Here is a 19,540-nt window from a genome sequence, read left to right on the forward strand (position 1 = left end):
AGTATAAAAATCACCATGCAACACATACTTATCCATAGAAATCTTCAAATCCTTATACACTAGAACATACTCATTATCCACTTGTGTGTTTTCAATGTGTTTTGCTAGAATTTGCAATTTTTTTGCCAAATTAACATTGATAAAATTATGCTTGCAACTAGGATTTATAGAAACCATGATCTTCTTCTTTTGAATCAATCCATGAACCTGTAATAAGGATATACCAGTAGGAAATAGCCCCACATGTTTCTCCTTATCTTGTTTTCTGGCATGAGACCATCTGTCTAAAAGTAATTTTTCAAATTCTTCATCGGGCAGGTTGGAACACTTCTTTTGGTTAAGTAATCCCCACCATGTAGCCGCCTCATCTCTAAATTGTTGCACTACCCACCATTTCCAACGGTTGTCCAATAACCACTTCTGCTTTTTTATGTATTCTTCAATAGTAGGACCATTATCTTTTCCTGTAAATAATAGAACCTTGCTAGAAGCCATAAAGAGGGTTTTGAAAAAAATGGTGAAAATTTGAATTTGTCACAATTTCGTCAATATTGCTCAGAATCCCTATTATGACCTATTTTCAGAAATGGAACAATCATTCTGCATCTGCCCATGTGATAGAAATCTTGATCCATGCACTTGGAATTTCAGATCTGTGCTACAACTCTCCCGCCGTCACCAAAATTTCTGCAAAAAAGAGCTGATTTTAAATCAGCGATATCTCCCTCATCCGGACTCCGATTCGATTGATTTTTTTTTTAAATTGAGTTTTTTTCACATAAAATCCAGATCTACAATGATATTTTGCAGATCTTGCACCAAGACGTCCATATCTGTGCCGCAACTTCGCTACCCAGAAAAATTATCTACAACCCCCACTGATTTTTAAATCAGCGATATCTCCTTCATCTGGACTCTGATTCAACCGATTTTTTTTTTAAATCGGCTACTTTTGACAAATAATCCATAGCTGCAATTACATTTATCAGATCTTGCACCAAAACGTACAGATCTGATCTGCAAACTTCGCCGCCCCCGAAATCCTGCAAATAATAATAATAATAATAATAATAATAATAATAAAATTCTCCACTATTTTCCCAAGAAAGTGCTCTGATACCACTTGTTATAGCTCTGATACCACTTGTTATAGATCTAACCCGAAAATATTATAGATCTGATATGAAAATATAAGATAATGCAAATAAACCCAGAATTAATATGAAACGATTCTTTATTGATCAAACCCTTAAGGTAGGGCAACACCATACATTCACTCCTTAAGGAAGGAGAACACTCCACAAGCCATATGCATGTTCATACAATAATCCTTGACATATTCCTTGACATCTCTCCATGTGGAGTCTCTAGCCTCTATATAGGCCTCATACATACAATACCATGGGTCATTACCATGGTTCCCTCATACCATCAACTAATACCATGGGCCCATTACATTATTACTAACTACTTGTGGTCCCTTACATGATATGGGTTAACCACCTTATTTATTACTATGGCCCATCCCATTATTACATTATTACCTTGGGTACCTCCCTTGGTACCCCATATTATCCCCCCTAGATATATAAGAATAGGCCAATGACAGAAGAGGAGGTTAGTTAGATCATCAAAGAAATACAGAATGCTAAAGCGCCAGGCCCTTATGGTTTCAATGTGGATTTCTTTAAAGCTTGCTGGAATATTGTTAAACATGATATTCTAAAAGTAGTGGAAGATTCCAAGTTGAATAGAACTATTTTGAAGTTGCTCAATACATCCTTCATCTCCCTAATCCCCAAACGGGACAATGCTCAGACTCCAGACAAGTTTAGACCCATAGCCTTGTGCAATGTGGTATATAAGATAATATCCAAGGTTGTTGCTAACAGAATCAAACCACTTCTTTCTACTCTAGTTTCTGTGGAGCAATCTGGTTATGTGGAGGGCAGATAGATTCTCAATAACATCATTCAAGCGCTTGAGGTGGTGCATTCATTGACAAGCAATAGGAAGGTTGGTATGATTATGCAATTGGACCTAGCCAAAGCTTATGATAAGTTGAATTGGACCTATATAAGGAGGGTCCTTATTGCTTTTGGGTTTGATCATAACTTGGTAAGATGGGTCATGGCCCTGGTAACTTCTTCTAGCTTTTCAATTCTGGTTAATGTTTCTCCTTCCAAGACTTTTACTCCTTCTAGAGGCCTCCAGCAGGGTTATCCACTCTCTCCCTTTCTCTTCATCCTCATGATGGAAGGACTGGGTCGGTCTATCAAGCATGCGAAAGAAGTTGGTAATATCAAAGGCCTCCAACTTTCAGAGACTGGTTAGGCTTTGACCCATCAACAATTTGTTGATGATACTACGCTGCAGGGAATCTCCATGGTCAAAGAAGCTCTAGCGTACAAACATATCCTATCTGACTTTGCCATGGCTACAGGTATCGAAGTTAATCTCTCCAAATCTAATATTTTTTTCTTTAATACCAATATTGCTATTCAGAAAAATATCTCCAAGATTCAAGGCTTTCAAAGGGATGTCCTTCCCTCCAAATATTTGGGAGTTCCTCTTACTGATAAACCTTTACACAAGGGCATTTGGGAATCGGTGATTAATAAGATGCAGAATAAAATCAGGAAATGGACCTTTAGATCTTTAAACTTCACTGGTCGGTTAGTGCTTACAAAATTTGTTCTCCAATCAATCCCCATCTTCATGCTATCAGCCCTTCCAGCTCCAAAAGGAGTTTTGCAACATTTTAGAACCATTCAAAGAGACTTTCTTTGGGGGAAGGGGGAGGAAAGAAAGAAATGGGCCTTGGTAGCCTGGGAGAAGATTTTCAAACCTAAAAAATATGGGGGTCTTGGACTAGATGATCCAGAAGCACTAAGTAAAGTTTTAGGGGTGAAATTATGGTGGCACTGGGTAAAAGACCCAAAGGCGTAGTGGGTTAGTATCTGGAAAGAAAAATATGCTAGCACTTGGCAAGATAATGATCTCATAAGGATGTCTGGCATCATAAAGGGCTCACACATCTGGAATAAGGCCTGGGGGAATAGAGGATTAGTACAAAAAAACAGCTTCTGGGAGATCAGAGATGGTGATCTTGCTTTGTTTTGGGAGGACAAATGGCAACAAGAACCTACACTATTAAGAGAGGACCTTCTGGATCTCAAGAAAGAAACAGAAACCAAAAGGTTATTTAAGGTAAAATATTTTTGGGATCAAACCAATAGTGAAGGAAAATGGAGAACCTGGAAGAATATGGATCACAGGGAAGATAGCCCACTGAAAGCCAAAGCAGAGGCACTTCTGACAATATTGGAACAAAGGAAAATTTTAGTGACAAGGGGGCATGACCAACTTAGATGGGGCAACAATAATGCAGGCACCTTCAATCTTAAGGAGGCAAAATGCATACTCCTTGAGCGGGATTCCACTGAACCAGACAGGGTTTGGCAGAACATATGGAGACATCAAGGATGGATGAAGATTAAACTCTTCATGTGGTTGGTTCATCATAGGAAAATTATGACTTGGGATAACATTTGGAAGAGGGGTGTTATGGGCCCTTCCAGATGCCAGCTCTATGAAGCCCAAGAGGAAACTATGGAGCACCTTCTCAATAATTGCATTTTCACCTCTTGGTTGTGGGATACTTTTGCCACCATTTTCCAGCAGACAGACAGGGACAAAGGAAGCATTATCAATACCCTAATCAATTGGAGATGCAACTTCTCTGATTTTTATCTTCTAGGCTCAGCCTGGGCTTTAATGCCAAGCTTCATAATATGGATTGTCTGGAAAGAAAGGAACAACAGAATCTTTAAGAATGAAAAAATTTCCCCCAATGCCTTTTTGAGCAAATCTTAAGACAACTTAAGGAGACAGTAAGTACCATAGTGTGAACTTTCCCTAAGAATTCACCTTCAGAAGCTGAAATGCAGATACTTCCTAAGTTGGGTATGCAGGGGCTAATTCCACAGGGCCTAGACAGGAAGGTTTCGAAACTGGATACTAAGCAGGATTATTGGAATCCTCCCCTTTAGGGTTTTTTGAAATACAACATTGATGGGGCTTCCAAAGATAACCCGGGTATTGCTGGCTCTGGAGGGTTGTTAAGGGATGAAAACGACAATCTCCTTTTCATTTTCCATTGCCATTTGGGAAGAGCCACTAACAATATGGTGGAATTAATGGCTCTTGAGCAATGTTTAGAATTCCTGAAGTAGGATAATCTCTAGAATGTTATTGTCGAAGCTGATTCAGAGTTAATCATAAACTCGGTCAAAAGAATTAGCTATGGCACAGAGCTGGAAAAAGTCTCAAAACATTGGAGGCTACTCTAGGTCTTTCAAAGGATTTAGCTTCATCTTTGAGGCTTACGTACCATGAGTTTTAACCATGTGCGAAGGACAGCAAATAAATTGGCGGACATCTTAGCCAATCAAGGAGTGCTCTGTACCAAAAGCAGGGTTGCGCTGAGTTGGCCTGAAATGCCTCTGAATATATTAAAGGCACAATTTCATGACCAGGTGGATGAGGACATACTGGTGTTTTGAAAAAAAGACATAGAGGCGGGGTTTAGTTGATTTGGAATCTTATGCAGTGTTTTTCCGAAGCAAGAAAATTCTGGAAATGTAGGTCACTGTCGGCCTCCGCTACCCTCGACAACACAAACACAAGAATTTCAAATGGAAGTTGTTGAGCAAACACAGTTCTGCGGATGGTCGGCCGAATAGATGGATTTTCATTTTGCAATGGTTCATGCACTTGCGGAGATGGGATGATGCGTGGGGCCGAAATTCTGGCTTTCCCGGTAGCCTTAAAACCCTCGTTTTCCTTTCTGTGGTGGCAATACCGCTCACGAGGTGGTTTTTCGTCCATCACATGCCCTTCACACGAGAAGCGGTTTTGCAGAGTTGGGAGCGATTCCACTCACCAAGCAACACGTGGCATTGTACGGGGAAGGAATACCACCCTCATTGCGCAGTAACTATCGATGGGTTAGGCTCGTGCAATATGCTCCTCAGCCGTTGGATCATGCAAGACGGATCTACAGTTAGGAACAAGCGAGCATGTTGGTGGGTCCAGGATGGCTATCGCGTGGTTAATTTCCAGGCTACTAGGTATTGCGATATTATCCTCCGCCATTGGATCTGGTGTGGAGGATCGACGGTCAAGGAAAATGGTGCTGATCTGGGGAAGAATATCTTCCAGGCAGGTTTCACGTCATGGTGGGAATCGGTGGCTTTCACGCGCTCTACATGCTTGAGGGTTACCCCCCCATTCGGACCTGAAATCATTTTATTTGGGTCCCTAATTCCTCATTGGGTCCGATTCTAAATTTTAATTGTTTGACTGTTTCCAGCCCGGTTTGAGCCTTGTCCATCTGATCTCTGAGGGGAGATCGAACGGTCTCGACTATGTCTGTATTTTGTGGATATTGTAGTTTTTTTGTGGGACCGATGCTCAGTGGTTTAGCCTTTAGCTCAGGGCCCTAGGATGTAAGCGGATGGTTTTTCTTTGGCCCACGGTTCCTTTGGGACTGTTGTATTTTATGTAAGTTGTTTTGAGATTTAGTGAAATAGAAGGTACGACTCTTGCTTCAGCAAAAAAAGGAAGTGTCTTTAGTGGTATTCATCTAATATCAGTTGTTTAATTAAGGCCACGTCCATAACATAAATGATGTTTATATATGTTAGTAGCCCATTTTCATTTAGTGCAGAATCTGGTTTTTTTCCATGGTCATCCTTATTTTTCAAATTTTCACACATCGGATTATAAAATTTACTAAAGATATTATTCATTAAGCACATAATGGTAGTAGGTGCATTCGTAAGTTCGAAATGAAGCATTGTAAACTCATAGTGTTTGTATTAGGTTTGAAAATTTGTGTTCAAAATGTCCTCTTCTTTTATCCTCAACTAGTGATAACCAAATCTAAGATCTATTTTAGAAAATACAGTTGCTCCCCTTACGTGGTTAAATAAATCGTCATTTTTTTGTAGGGGATACTTAGTTTAATTGTAAAATTATTTAACTGTCAATAGTTAATACATAACATGAATGTTTCATATTTCTTTTTGAAAAATAGAACTCGTGCACCCCATGGTGAAACCCTCAGTCTGATATATCCTTTGTTTAAAAATTCCTCTAACTACATTTTTAACTCTACCAATTTTGATACACTCATCCACTAAGGTGGATTTGATACTGGTGCAACTCCCAATATTAATTATGTAGAAAAAAATTTCTCATAGGAAACAAACTAGGAATCTCCTTAGGAAATATATTTTGGTAGTCCTAAATAACTTCCAAATTATTCAAGGAATTTCCTTGTTTATCTTATCACTGGTCTTCTACTTAAATGGAAAACAACTGACATCCTTTTTTTTCTGCAGCGCTCTTTAACTATAAGGCATATATTTGATGCACAGAAATGGCCCTAGGTATGCATTTTACAATTTGAGTTTCTCGATTGTCTACAATGCAGGTAACAATTTAATTAAGACAATTAACAATTTCCCTTTGTCTCTCCAACTAGTCCATCCCCACAATAATTTCATATGACTCCAATGACAGAATGTTCAAAATTAATAGTGGTATGGTTCCCATATAAAATAATAGGGCATGTCTTCACCCAATTATTGACTTTTCCTTTTGTACTAATATCCAACTAGACCAACAGTGATTTTTTGTCCTCTTAATAATTTAATTTACATTTTTCTATAGTCTAGGGATTAATACAACTCAAATTGGCAACAAGTTGTATCAAAATAGAGTTAGGTTGGTTAAAAATCGTACCTTCTATCTCCACGTTGATGGATTATTTCTCTTCCTAATCATCTCCCAAAGTTGCATTGATTCATGGAATATTCTTAGACACATCATTAATAGTAGAGGCCTTTTGAATATTTTGTACTTTTTACATAGATCTTGTATTGTAAGGATAGTTTCACAAAATATGGGGTTCTACACAGCCCCAACAATTTATAGGTTCTTTATCCTTCCAATTAAATCCCTTACTACTTAATTCTATCTGCTTGGCTACACTCTAAGTCTATGTCTGAGTTCTTTGGGTGAGGTTAATATTTTTATTGAAATTTCGACTTTGATTGCACTTACCAAATTTCTTAAAAGGTCAATTTTTTCCTCCTTTTCCACCTTGGGTAAGTCTTTCCTTTTTATTAGGCCATGATTTCATGTTTCTATTCCTATGTTAAGCCTGTTGATAGTTGATTATTACTTTTCTAATGGCCTCATCCTTTGTTTTAGGATTATTGTGCTCAATTTGTTCCTTAAAAGAGAGAGGGAGACAATTAATGAAGTGTTGCACTTTAGCTTTTTCTTCTCATATATATATGGAACATATCTTAAAATATTAGTAATTTTCATCACTAACTCATCCATCGACATTTTTCCAAGTTTTAAATCATGAAATTATTTGGTCTTATCATCAAAATAACATTTGGTTAAGTATTGTTCTTCGAAAAGTATCTAAAATTCCTCCAAATTAATATTATTGTTTTCTAGATTTATGCATTTTTTTTTACTTCTTCCCACCATAGGGAAGCTCTCCCTTATAACATATATGTATCTATTTTAGATTTTAATTCCATAGAATAATAATATACTCAAAAGTACTTATTAGTATTAAGAATCCATGCTTCCAATGCTTCTTCAGACTCCCCGTCATAGGTTGGGCATCTGATCTTCTTGAATTCTCCTTGTAGTTTCATTTTTAGCTTCATTCCAAGCTTTGAATGAAATTTTTATGAGTTGTTCTCTTCCTCCCTCTTAGATCTACTTTCCTTTCTTTTAGTTACCTCTTCAAAGATCATCCACTTGGATGTATCCTTGTGGTTCTACCATCACTTATCCCTTTGCTTACTCTTCTTCTTATTTTATGAAAAAATAGGAATTCATTTTGTTAAACAAAATAGTGGTCAACTAAAAGGCCATAGTGTTGAAACTTGTTTTGCTCTGATACAATATGTAGCATCCCCAAAATATTTATGGAATACTTAGAATTTTATAATAATTTTTTTTTAAACATCATCCATTAATTGCCACATTAGTTGGATGACCCTTGAATTTTTTCTTTACAGAGGTAACACCATATTGGTTTTCAACATTTTTTTTGTCTCTTCAACAATTAAGTAACATTGTATGGTATTTGCATTTTAATTTTGGCCTATCATCCAACTTGGTTGGACATGGTATTGAAGTTTACTTATATATTCCTTTGCTCCTCAATGTTTTCTTTTACAATCTCGTGGCTATGGCTATGCTAGAGAGTTGGTCTAGCTGACCTATCCCCCCCTTCCCCAAAGCTTAAGAATAGGAGTTATTATTATGTTTTCTTTGTACCATAACCTAATCCTTATAACATTAATACAACATATTATTGTATAGTTGTGAACAACCGTATGTTATGAAAGTATGAGCATATTATATATATATATATATATATATATATATATATATATATATATATATATATATATATATATATATATATATATATATATATATATATATATGTATATATGTATGTATGTATGTATGTATGTATGTATGTATGTATGTATGTATGTATGTATGTATGACATTACTTGGCAATACTTTTCTCTATCAAAATTATATTTTTATGCTAGGCAATGAAGATTCTCAACCTTTGAAGGCCTTAAGACACTATGCACATATGTGGAGGACTTATGTGTTCTTTTCATGTGATATAACTATGTGGAAGAGGGGTTGCATAGCCCGATGAAACCATGGATATGTGTCCTATTCAACTGTGATGATTTTTTTAGGTTTAATCAATGGTGGAAATTACGCCGACTTCGTTAGGGTAACTCCTGCCCTCTACTTCTCTACTGCTATGGCATTATTTGCATTTGCAGATATTGAGAGTTGAGCTCTACAACCATGAGGTTAGATTGAAAAATAAAAGGTATTTGTTTTCCTTGTAATCATAGAATGGATATGGTTTGACGACAATGATGGGGTTTGCATACTGGGCCTTAAACTTGACCTTCTCATTCTATTTTGTCTTCTTCCTTGAGTATACTCTCTGTGCATATTTTTCAAAGGTTTACATGGATTGTAATCATCATTTTCATCAACTTGGTAGTGTATTGGTAGGTTAAACTCTGACTTCTTTGGAGGTTTCGTCATGGAAGCTACCATCCTGTGCAAAAATTCTTGGCATTGTTATACTCTTTTCATGGGATTTCTTGACAGTAAATTCTCATAGCCCCATTTTCACATTAAAACACTAACTCTATTCTTATTTAGAGGGGGCACCCCTTAAAGTTTTATGGTTACTAAATGTGTTTTCCCTTGCAACATATTATGGAAATGAAGGCTTCGTCTATTTTCCTCTATAATATTCCTTTCTTGATATGGTCAAGATGGATGGTATTTGACCATGGTATTTGTCGTGGTATTTTCCCATGGGTATTTACCTTATTTATTGGGGAAAATAATAAAATAAAGGCTTCTAGAGAGTCCATCGAGCCTATAAAAGGGGAGTGGAGCAAGGCATTTGAGCATCTTGAGTTTGTCTATATTATTGTGTTTTATTCAGAACTTGGTGCGGCTAGTTCAAGTTTGAACTTGGCATGAAAACCCTATGGTGAATTTTTCTAGTAGACCTAGCTAGGATTCACAAGTGTGATTCAGTGTTTTATATTAGTCTTTTGATGAGCATTCGTGCATGCCATTGGCAGGGGCTCCAAAATTATTTGTATGGGTATGTACCATTTTTATAGTTATTAATATAAATAAGTGGCTACATTTTCTTTTATCCTTTTGTGTTTCGTGTTTTTGATAAAGAGAATTTTAATTAGAACACTATACTCTACCAAATCCATTGAAATTTTTTCCATTTCATATCTTACATTTGTATCAGAGTTGTGCATCTTGCCATTTTGATGGTTTTATGCAAGGAAATTTGGTGGGATTTATTCTCACCCTAACCATCATCTCCATCTTCGATGGTATTTGATATCACCCGGTCTCTCATTTTTGTTTGTTTTCCCCAACCATTTTGCAAACCAAATCTATATCAACAGATGGTTTCTCATTAAAAAGAAAAAAGAAAAAAAAATTATGGGGTTTTCAAGTTGATTTTTTTTGGGATATCAAGGATTATGGTTATCCAATTTATCTACAAGTTATTAAAGGGGAGTTTGATTTGATTGTGATAGGGCAAAGACGTTGATTACGTCCAAGGAAGGCATAACCACTACTGCCACAAAATCACAAAGACCAAAATCATAGATCAGAATATTTATTCCTCTTGCTGCCAACCGACGAAGTTATTAATGTTCAAACCTGGGATCGAGCTTGGGATCTCTCTCATTGGGTCATGAAGAGGCTCTGACAAGATCACATAAAGGGTGAGGTGCATAGGCCTAAGGTGAATCAGGTTCAATGCCACATGACTAAGTTGTCATGGGAAGAACTACAACTTTGCATGGTTGAGTTGGAACTCCATTGAATTGGAGCATGATGCTACTAGATTTATCCCTCTACATGGAATAGGGTCTCTAGATCAAACTAGGAAAGCTACTAGATCAGGCCGCCTCGTAAAGATGGTAATTTGAAGCTAGTGGAGGGTGTGACTCTGAGCCATGGGCACATCAACTAGGCATGGTTGAGCCACCAACCAGTGGGGAGTGGGTTGGGTCTGCCATGGATGTATCAACAACAAAGGGTCAGGATACCAACCATAGGTTATGGGCACATTGATTGGGCCTGCACTAAACCATGGGTCGAGAGCATATTGTTCCTACTATAGTTGAGAACAGAAATTCTCCAACTTGGAATGACGATCTTATCTACATTTCTAGCAATGCGGTGGGCAAATCCTATCTCGACCAATTGAGAAAAGACTTTGTTGATTTCTTAAGAGCAAGAGCCGAGGAAATAGTTCCAAGAGCATGAATGTTCATAACTCTCTTGGGTTGTAATTCTCCATATCTGTAAGGAAAAAATGGGTTAGGAGCTTGCGCTCATCACTCGGAAATTGCATTCAGGACCTATTGGGCTAGGCAGGGTTTGATTGGTGAGGAGAAACTAGACTCCTTCAACATGCATTTTTACAGTCAAAGTGCGGAGAAATTGTAAAGAATAGTTGAGATGGAGAAGTCATTTGAAATAAATAACGTGAGGGTTCCAAGTGGGTTTTATTTGCATCCATTATAGGATGTTAAAGAGAGGAAGAGGAGATGTTTGGAAGAATTGTGGACAACAATTACATAACATTGTTTTGGAAAGTATGAAGAACAAAGTGCTAGGGCTGAAGGATCCATATACCTACACCGTAGATCTAAGATCTGGTGATTAGGCACACTTACCACACTGTAACAATGGAGGATCAGTTGATGGGCCACACGATAGGCATGTAGGGGTCAGAAGGGTCGAGTGGCCTCACAATTGATGTGGACAATTTTTCTAAGGCTATGGTGGGCACAATCTCATTTGTAGCATAAATCCGAACAGGTGTCACCATGGGCCAAGAGGCCCCACGATCAATGTTGAGTAGCTAAAAGTAGTTGCTCGGGGATGAATCTCGGTCAACCGAGAAGTGAAGTCAGGTCACAAATTTTTGAATACCAATTTTTGTTTTTACACTTGTGGTTTTGGAGAGAAGGATGGAGTGAACTACCATTGGACGTTGAAATTGTTTTAGCAGGGGTGATGTACTATAGAGGTACGTACTACAATTTAAAGGTTTATTTGTGGGATTTATAAGGGTTTAATATAAAGGGTTTGATCCTTCACATATATAAAATATGTAAGATAAGTCTTTAAAAATATTAATTAATTAAAAAAAACAATATGATGGGAGCTTATTATTGGAGAGATGTATTAATTAATTAAAAAAAAAAATATGATGGGAGATTATTATTGGAGAGATGTGTGTAGAGAAATATTTTGCACATTAAAATAATCATTGTGTCTTAGAGAAGGAAATTTTATTTGTGTTTTTTTATATTTGTGTTGCAAAGATCTAGTGTATTTCATATCTAATATATCAGAATATGGGTCTTGAGGAATCCCTAAAAAATGCCAAGAAAATTATTGATGAATAAGAGAAAATATGGGATCCTTTAGAAAGCAATACCTCCTCACACCAAATAAAAATTCAAAGCAACAAACCTTTCTCGAAAAAAGTCAATGCCATACTACAATAGAGGCATCCTTGGGAAGGATAGGAAATATAGACTAAGATCTTTGCACTTGAACCTGAGTTGCAATGAACAAATTCAGTAATACTCCTTCATAAGTTGGATGAATTAGACACATGTTTATCCAAGGTGGGGCAACCAAAATGGAAGAAACTCAATTGGGATCTCAATTCGTCTGTGCTTGCTTAGATACAATCCAAATTCTAGGAGAATCCTTTTTAAGAGGTCAAGATCATAGTCGCCTTTTGTCTCAGTAAGATCATAGCTATTACATTACAACTACCACCTTACAATAATGATATCATGAAGGAAATATTGCAGCTAATGGTATAAAACCTTCAAGGGTTGGACAACATGATGCTTCCTACCTTCAAGAAGAGGCGAAAAATTTTAGAACTCATGATAGAGTTCAGCTTTGGCACATTCATGTTAAATCTATAATGTGACGATTTAATTTTTCAGATGCTCCAATGATTTTCCATCAACATTACAATAACTCACCCGGACAGTCTCAAATCAAGAATGCAAAATGTGTCCCTATTCTTAGAGGGTGATGCTAACATATACCGAACACTAAGTGATCCAGATCTTGGAGGGAGGCCCCCAAGATCTAAAATATTGAAATGGATTTTGGGGGAGAGGCCCCCAAGGTCTGAAAAATTGAAATTCCAGAAGAAAAAGAGGACAATTCCCAATAAACAAAACCACAAAGAATTTTTTATTAAAACGAAGAATAGTTGTAAAAGGTACATTGTGGCGGAAAAATTGTCCTTTTACAAAATGTGACTTGTTACTTATAGTATTTTTCAGATACAATACCATGGGTCAATTCCATGGGTGAATGAATACCATGGGTGGATGCCACTTACAATACCATGGGTAAATTCCATGGGTTGATGCCATTTTCCATTTGGATCATTCCTCCCTCCTTAAGAAGCAATAGTACCCAATGTGTGAAGTTCCCCCTGCGAAGCCTTTGTTGAATATGAAGAGGCAATGAAGAGAATGGTTTTATGTGGCTAACCCATAACTGTGATACTGATAGCATGCGGCCTAGAAAATGGACTTCGATGAAGTGTGGGTTTGTGGATGACCCATAACCATGAAAAATGAATATCCAAGGATGGAGATACCCTATAATTCTTGTGACCAACCATGATACTAACAATGTGCGGCCTAGCAAATGGACTGCGATGACAAGGATTTTGTGTGGTTAACCCACAACCGTGATGTTAGTTTTTGATGAAGTAGCAGGTGCCTACATAGCCTGGGGTGGGAGGGAATGTCTGCAAAGAACCCAAGTCGAATGTTGCTATGCTGAAACTAATGAATGTGAATTAGGTGTCTACTAATGTGGGGTGGGGGGGCACATCTCCAAAGGGAACCTGCTCTGAGTGCTGCTCCAGAATTAAAATGGACATAACTCTGTCAATATAACTCAAAATATTTACTATAACCTATTTTTGGAAATGTAAGGACCATTTTTCATCTTCCCATGTGTTGGAAATCCTTATCTAGACACTATAGAATCTCAAATTTGCACTGCAACTTTTCCGCTGTCACAAACACTCTGAAAAAATAGCTGATTTTAAATCAGCAATATCTTCCACATATGAAATCCGATTCGACCCATTTGCTTTTTGAAATTGAGAAATTTTTCGAGAGGAGATCATATCTACAATTAATTTTCTGAAATTTTTCACCAAAATTGAAAAAAATAAGATAGGAGAGTCGACGTCCACGAATTGTTGTCAGAAACATTTCTGAAACATAACTGATTTTAAATCCGCAATATCTCTCTCATCCGGACTCCAATTCAGCTGATTTTTTTTTTAATTTGGGTATTTTTTCACAAGAAACCCATATATGTTATTTGTTTTTGTAAAATTTTCACTAAAAATTTCAGATCTGATCCGCAAACTCGCCACCCAAAAACATTCCTGCATAAAAATGAAAAAATAAAAATTCATCCTGCTTGACCCAAGAAAATTCTCTGTGGAGGATGTAGCTGGTGAGCCCCAGTATTGCAGCAATAATGCTGCAACTCCTGGGACTCCCTTCTTTAATTTTATCAACCCGGTAGTTCGTAACAAACTTGGAAGCGACGGTGTTGTATGCACAAGTACTATCTCTTGCCGCAGCTGTCACTTGGTCAGCTGGCACAAGTCTGCTAGGAGCTTAAGCCAACTTCTATGAGCTCTGAGAAGAATCTTTGTAACTGATGGACGAAAGCTAACTCAAAGAAGGCTGATCTAGTTGCAGAAAGAAACTGGAAAGCTGAAAGGAAACGTAAACCCTAGCAAACCCTAATTTTACCAGCTAGCTCTACTAATGCAAGAAAGAGGATGCAAGCTACTGAAAGAGATGCCATTGAATTCTAGGAAGGTGAAATACATGTGTCTAAGCTACTTCTAAAGTAACATCTGAAAAAAGAACATCTTTTTGTATTTTTGAATAAGTTGTCAGAATTATCATGCATGCAATTTAACTATTTTTGACTGTGCAGAGGTGGATTGGCAAGAGGAAATACTTGGAGGAGGTCGGGAAGGCTCAGAGAGGGCCTAAGGGGTCCCTAACACCCTTCCAGAGAGTTTCACAGAGTTTGGCTACCAAGAAACCTCATTCGTGAGCTTCTACAAGAAGTCTGCAGGGGTTCTACAGGATGTTCTGGAATTTCTACAAGATGTGTGTAATTTTTCTATAGGATGTTCAGAAATAGGGATTTGGAGGATGGATGGAGAAAGAAAGATGAAGGAGTGGGTATGGAGGTGAGATAGGGGTGTTAGGATGTCCAGGACTTGGTGAATGAGACTGAAGAGTGGCTAAGGCGATTGGGTTGGTTCAAAGGTAAGAGAAGCAATGTTGTGTGAGAGTATAGGAACTAGGGTAGAGTGTGAAAATGTACCAAATGAGAGGCAGGAATCTAAGTTAGGGGATGGAGCAGATGGGATTGATGGGGTACAGGTGGATGGAGAGATATTACAGACGCTCTGCACGTCATCTTTCGAATTAGACAAATGAAGACTTGGAAAATCAAGAAGTTAATTACTTTGACCTAATCTGACCTAGACAACAGCAAAGAAATGGAACAGAAGTTTATTTGCACTGAAACCATGTATACTAACTATGCAACAAAGCAATCAAGAATCTGAACATGTAACCAACTTCTGCAAATAAAAATCAAACACTAATGATTGCATGGCAAAGCAAAGACTGTGTTTTTGTTGGCAGCAAGGTCACCTTGATCCCAGCTCTTGATCCCACTGAGGGAGAGGTGAAATCAGAGGTCCTTGATGGCCTTTTTTTGGATATCTTCCCTGTTAATAACTTATCAACTAAATCTGAACATGAAAAGCCTTTTTAATCATCAAAAGCAACCTAAACAACAAAACAAGATTTAAATCTAAATAGCAGATTTTATTCTAAGAATGCAGCAAAAACACATAAAGATAAACAAAGGAGGTACTGGGCACTTGAGATGGGCCCAACCCCAAGAGCTACAGCCTCCTAAGAGAGATTTAGAGCTGGTGCAAAGATGGATTCATCTTTTTTTATCAAAAGAATAGTTACATTCCAAAAACTGTCCACAAGGAAAACTTGAAAATGTGCTGAAATGCAAAGCTAGCCTACTGCCTAAAAAATGACTAAAATTGAACTACAAACTAGCTAACTTCTACCTACAAAGTGACTAACTGAAATGAGGCCCTAAGCCCTCTTATTTATACAAATTGAGGACCCCAACAGCTCTCCTACACTTTAGGAACTCGGCTGCCAAAACTTGTAGTTAACAACACTTTTACGAGCACTTGCTCGGCTGCCCTTGTGATAATTGATTTGGTGGCCCTTGAACTCCGAGATGATGGTGGATAATTCGAGGTAAGGGCCTATAAATGAAGGGGACACCTTCCTAAAAATCCTCTCCACGAATTTGGCTGCCAAGTGCTCATTTAAACCTTTGATTTTGTCTCAAAATTGACTAAAAATCTGCACAAAGCACCCATTAGACTTGTTGGCATAATGACTAACTCAATTCACCCTATTAGCATAAATATAATCAAAAACATGCAACAAACTAATGAGAATGGTGGATTAAGTCTAATTAGGAGGTTGAATGAGCCCATATAATTATCCATTTTTGGGGCTCATCATCACCCCCTTACTGAAAGTGTTACTCATCCTCTGAGCAACTAATATATCTCCTCATCTTTGATGGCCCTGGTGGCCTCCCTATCATGCCAAGCTTCTGAAGTGATGACCCCATGCTTTTCTCTCTGCTTCTTCCCACTGCCTGTGCTCCTTTTCCTAGAGAATTCTCAGCTTCCTGTAGAACTGTCTCAACATCCTGTAGAGAGGCCTTTGCGTCCAACATTTTCATTCTTTCTCTCGAGGTGGATGTCTTCGGGCTTCCCCGTTCATAGGTGATGGATGCCTTGGAGGGAGACCTCTCCTTTTGTGTAGCTGGGGTGTCTACCATTGTAATTGGCTCTTTTGACTATGGTTGGGGTCTTCCAGTTTTTATCCTCACGCTCCTTCTTGCTTTAATATATAGGGAAGGCTCCCTCTTTCTCTTCCCCTTCTGCTTGGGAGATGTGCTTAGGGTGGCCAGCATAACTGCTGCCTCCCTGGCTAAAATATCAGGCGATTTTTCCTTCTGTTGCCCTGTTTCCAGACTTCCTGTAGAAACGGTTTTCTGGCTTCCTGTAGAAATGGTTTTCACTATTTTGGCTTGCTTGACTGGGGGTGCCTTCTCTTTTAATTTTGTTGTGGTTGCCTTGGGTGTGCCCTCACTTGCTTGGACTTTTTCAGTCCTCTCTACCCTGATTTGCAACCGTTTCTCCCTTGGCGTTTGTGCCTTTATTCCACCCACAGTTTTTGGCTCAGCAGCTTGGCCTTTCTCTTATTTCTCTTCTTGCTCTTTCTGTGGTGATCTATCTTGAGTTTCCTTACCCTTAGCTTTCTCTTCCACCTCAATGTGTTCCCTGTCTTCACTGCTGGATGAAGTGTAAGTTGACACAGCAACCTGAAATGATAACCATGGATAATGTTGAATTATGAATCCCCCTTGCATGGTGAGAGTGCTCCCTTTTTCTTATGCTTTGGTCAGAAACGGAAATGTTGTTTATAGTTTCCCCCTGGACTCAAGGAAGAATTCCTCGGTTGTTTGATATCAATGAACAACAATTCCCTGGTTATAATGTTGTTGCTGCCCAAAACTCGACTGTCAAAAGGGAATTAGGCTCTCACAGACAGAGTGCAGAGCTTAATTTTCATCCCCAACCACATAAAAGTCACATTCTTTATGCACAGGTTAGCCCTTACAGTGGTTTATCGTTTCTACAGAAGGAATTTGTTAACAAGAACTGTGGAGGAGAATTTTGACACAAAATCGACTGAGAAATTTCGTGCCACACACAGGCAGCTGCTATTTTTTTTTACTCACAGGCAGACTTGTTTCATACTTTCTTATTCAAAATAGTTTAATTCACCGCCTTTCGAACGTATCATGCATGGAAGAGTGTTTTTTCAAGCCTACCTCTCTCAGAACTCCAAACTCGATGAAGAAAAGTCCAGGCTTCTCTGCTTCGGAAGGATATGTCGTACTTCCTGTAGAACGCCCCTGTGCCTCTGAGCGAGCCCGATACGCAGCAGAATCTCGAACTAAGCTGAAAAGCTCGTGGAGGACGACGGGTTAACAGATTGTGGGAGCAGAGGACACGTACTTCGGCTAAGAACGTTGCAAGTGCAAATTAATCAGCGGGTGGTGAGAGTCAGCCGAGCATTCTTTAATTGCTGCGTGATTTGCGGTGAGGGAGTGAAGTGGCCAACATGTGCGCTGGCCCATGCAGATGGCGGTGCTGTCACAAAACATCCTGTTTCCTACCTGTGATCACTCCATCAATTACGTCGAAGGTCAAACAGTCACCATTACCTGTTTCCCGATTTCCTCCTGAGATGGCTGAGCGCACGTGTCTCATTCACCCACCGAGCACTGTTGAACTGGATGAGGGTGGCCAGTTAGCTGGCCACCGATTTTTTTAATCCCAACCATCTCATTTCTCATGCAGTTTCCAAATTACATTCATGCAATCAGAGGAATGAGTTTTAGTCACGTACCTGGAAGTCGAATGGTCGCTGTGAGGTGCTGTGGCCTTTCATTTGCTTCATGCACTGGTTTCTGTGGTTGCATGGTGGCTTGGTTGTTGATTCATGGCTATTTTTTTCTTGTGCAGGTATCCTATAGCCAGATCCATGCTGTAGGAGCTGGCTTCACGTTCAGATCTGCACCCTCAAGCTGCTGATGTCGACTTTTCACAGGACCGCAACTTGTTTTCACCATTGCTCCCGAATGATAGATCAGATCGATCTGAAACTTGTTGAGCATGTTCCTATCATCATTATACACCTCCCATAGCAAAATTGCGATCAATGAATGCACAGATTTCAAGAAAAATGGAAAATGGCTGAAGATTACAGAGATCAATTTCTCGGAAACCGTGCATTAGAATCAGCTGAAACTGCTTGGGTAGGCTACTACCACCCATGTGCATCTCCCCATGAAACATGTTTTGGAACGGATGCATGAATATGGAGAAAATGCAAAAATGGTTGAAGGTGATGGAGGCTAATTTCTTGGAAACCGTGCACCAGAATTGGCTGAAATTGCTCGGGCATGTTGCCATCATCCCTATACAACTCCCCCTATAACAGTTTTGCAAATGGATGCATGGTTTTCAAGCTAGGGAAAAAAGCAAATTTTGTTCTATGTATTTTTTCTTCAAAGCATTCTGCAAGTTTTTGCATGGTAAAAAAAAATGAGTTTGGGCTGTGATGCAGGGATGGAGATGATGGAGGAGGAGTTTGAAGATAGCAGGAGGACTTCTGAACCCTTGAGGAAGCTAGCATGTTCGCCAAACTACCTTTTTGAAATCCATTTCTAGCTTCCTTTAATTTCTACAGGAACTTCTTGTAGAAGCACAATGAGGTGGAAAAATGATGGAGAAAGGTGAGGGATGGAAACAGGGGTGCTTGCAGGCCTAACCAACAGATTCCAACCATCAGATTCCCTTTTAAAATTGAATTTGGTTCGTCCGAAGGTTCTATAGGATGTTTCAGAACATCCTATAGAAACGCCTGGAACTTCCTGTAGAAAGCCAAATCCTGACCTAAATGTGACCAAATCCTAGGAGAGGTGAGTGGCCATGGAGGGAGTGTCTGAAGGGATGTCCTGGACCCTGGTACGGAATCCTATCCTAGTTTTGCGCCCCTCTTTTCCTGCAAAGTATTCACTGCAACCTGTAATTTTTAACAGAGATTAGTCCTGCTTTCTTTTTTCT

This window comes from Pinus tabuliformis, chromosome X (genome assembly GCF_031772625.1).
Source record: "Pinus tabuliformis cultivar Carrire ecotype Pingquan chromosome X, CPIR1, whole genome shotgun sequence".
NCBI classification, from domain to species: domain Eukaryota; kingdom Viridiplantae; phylum Streptophyta; class Pinopsida; order Pinales; family Pinaceae; genus Pinus; species Pinus tabuliformis.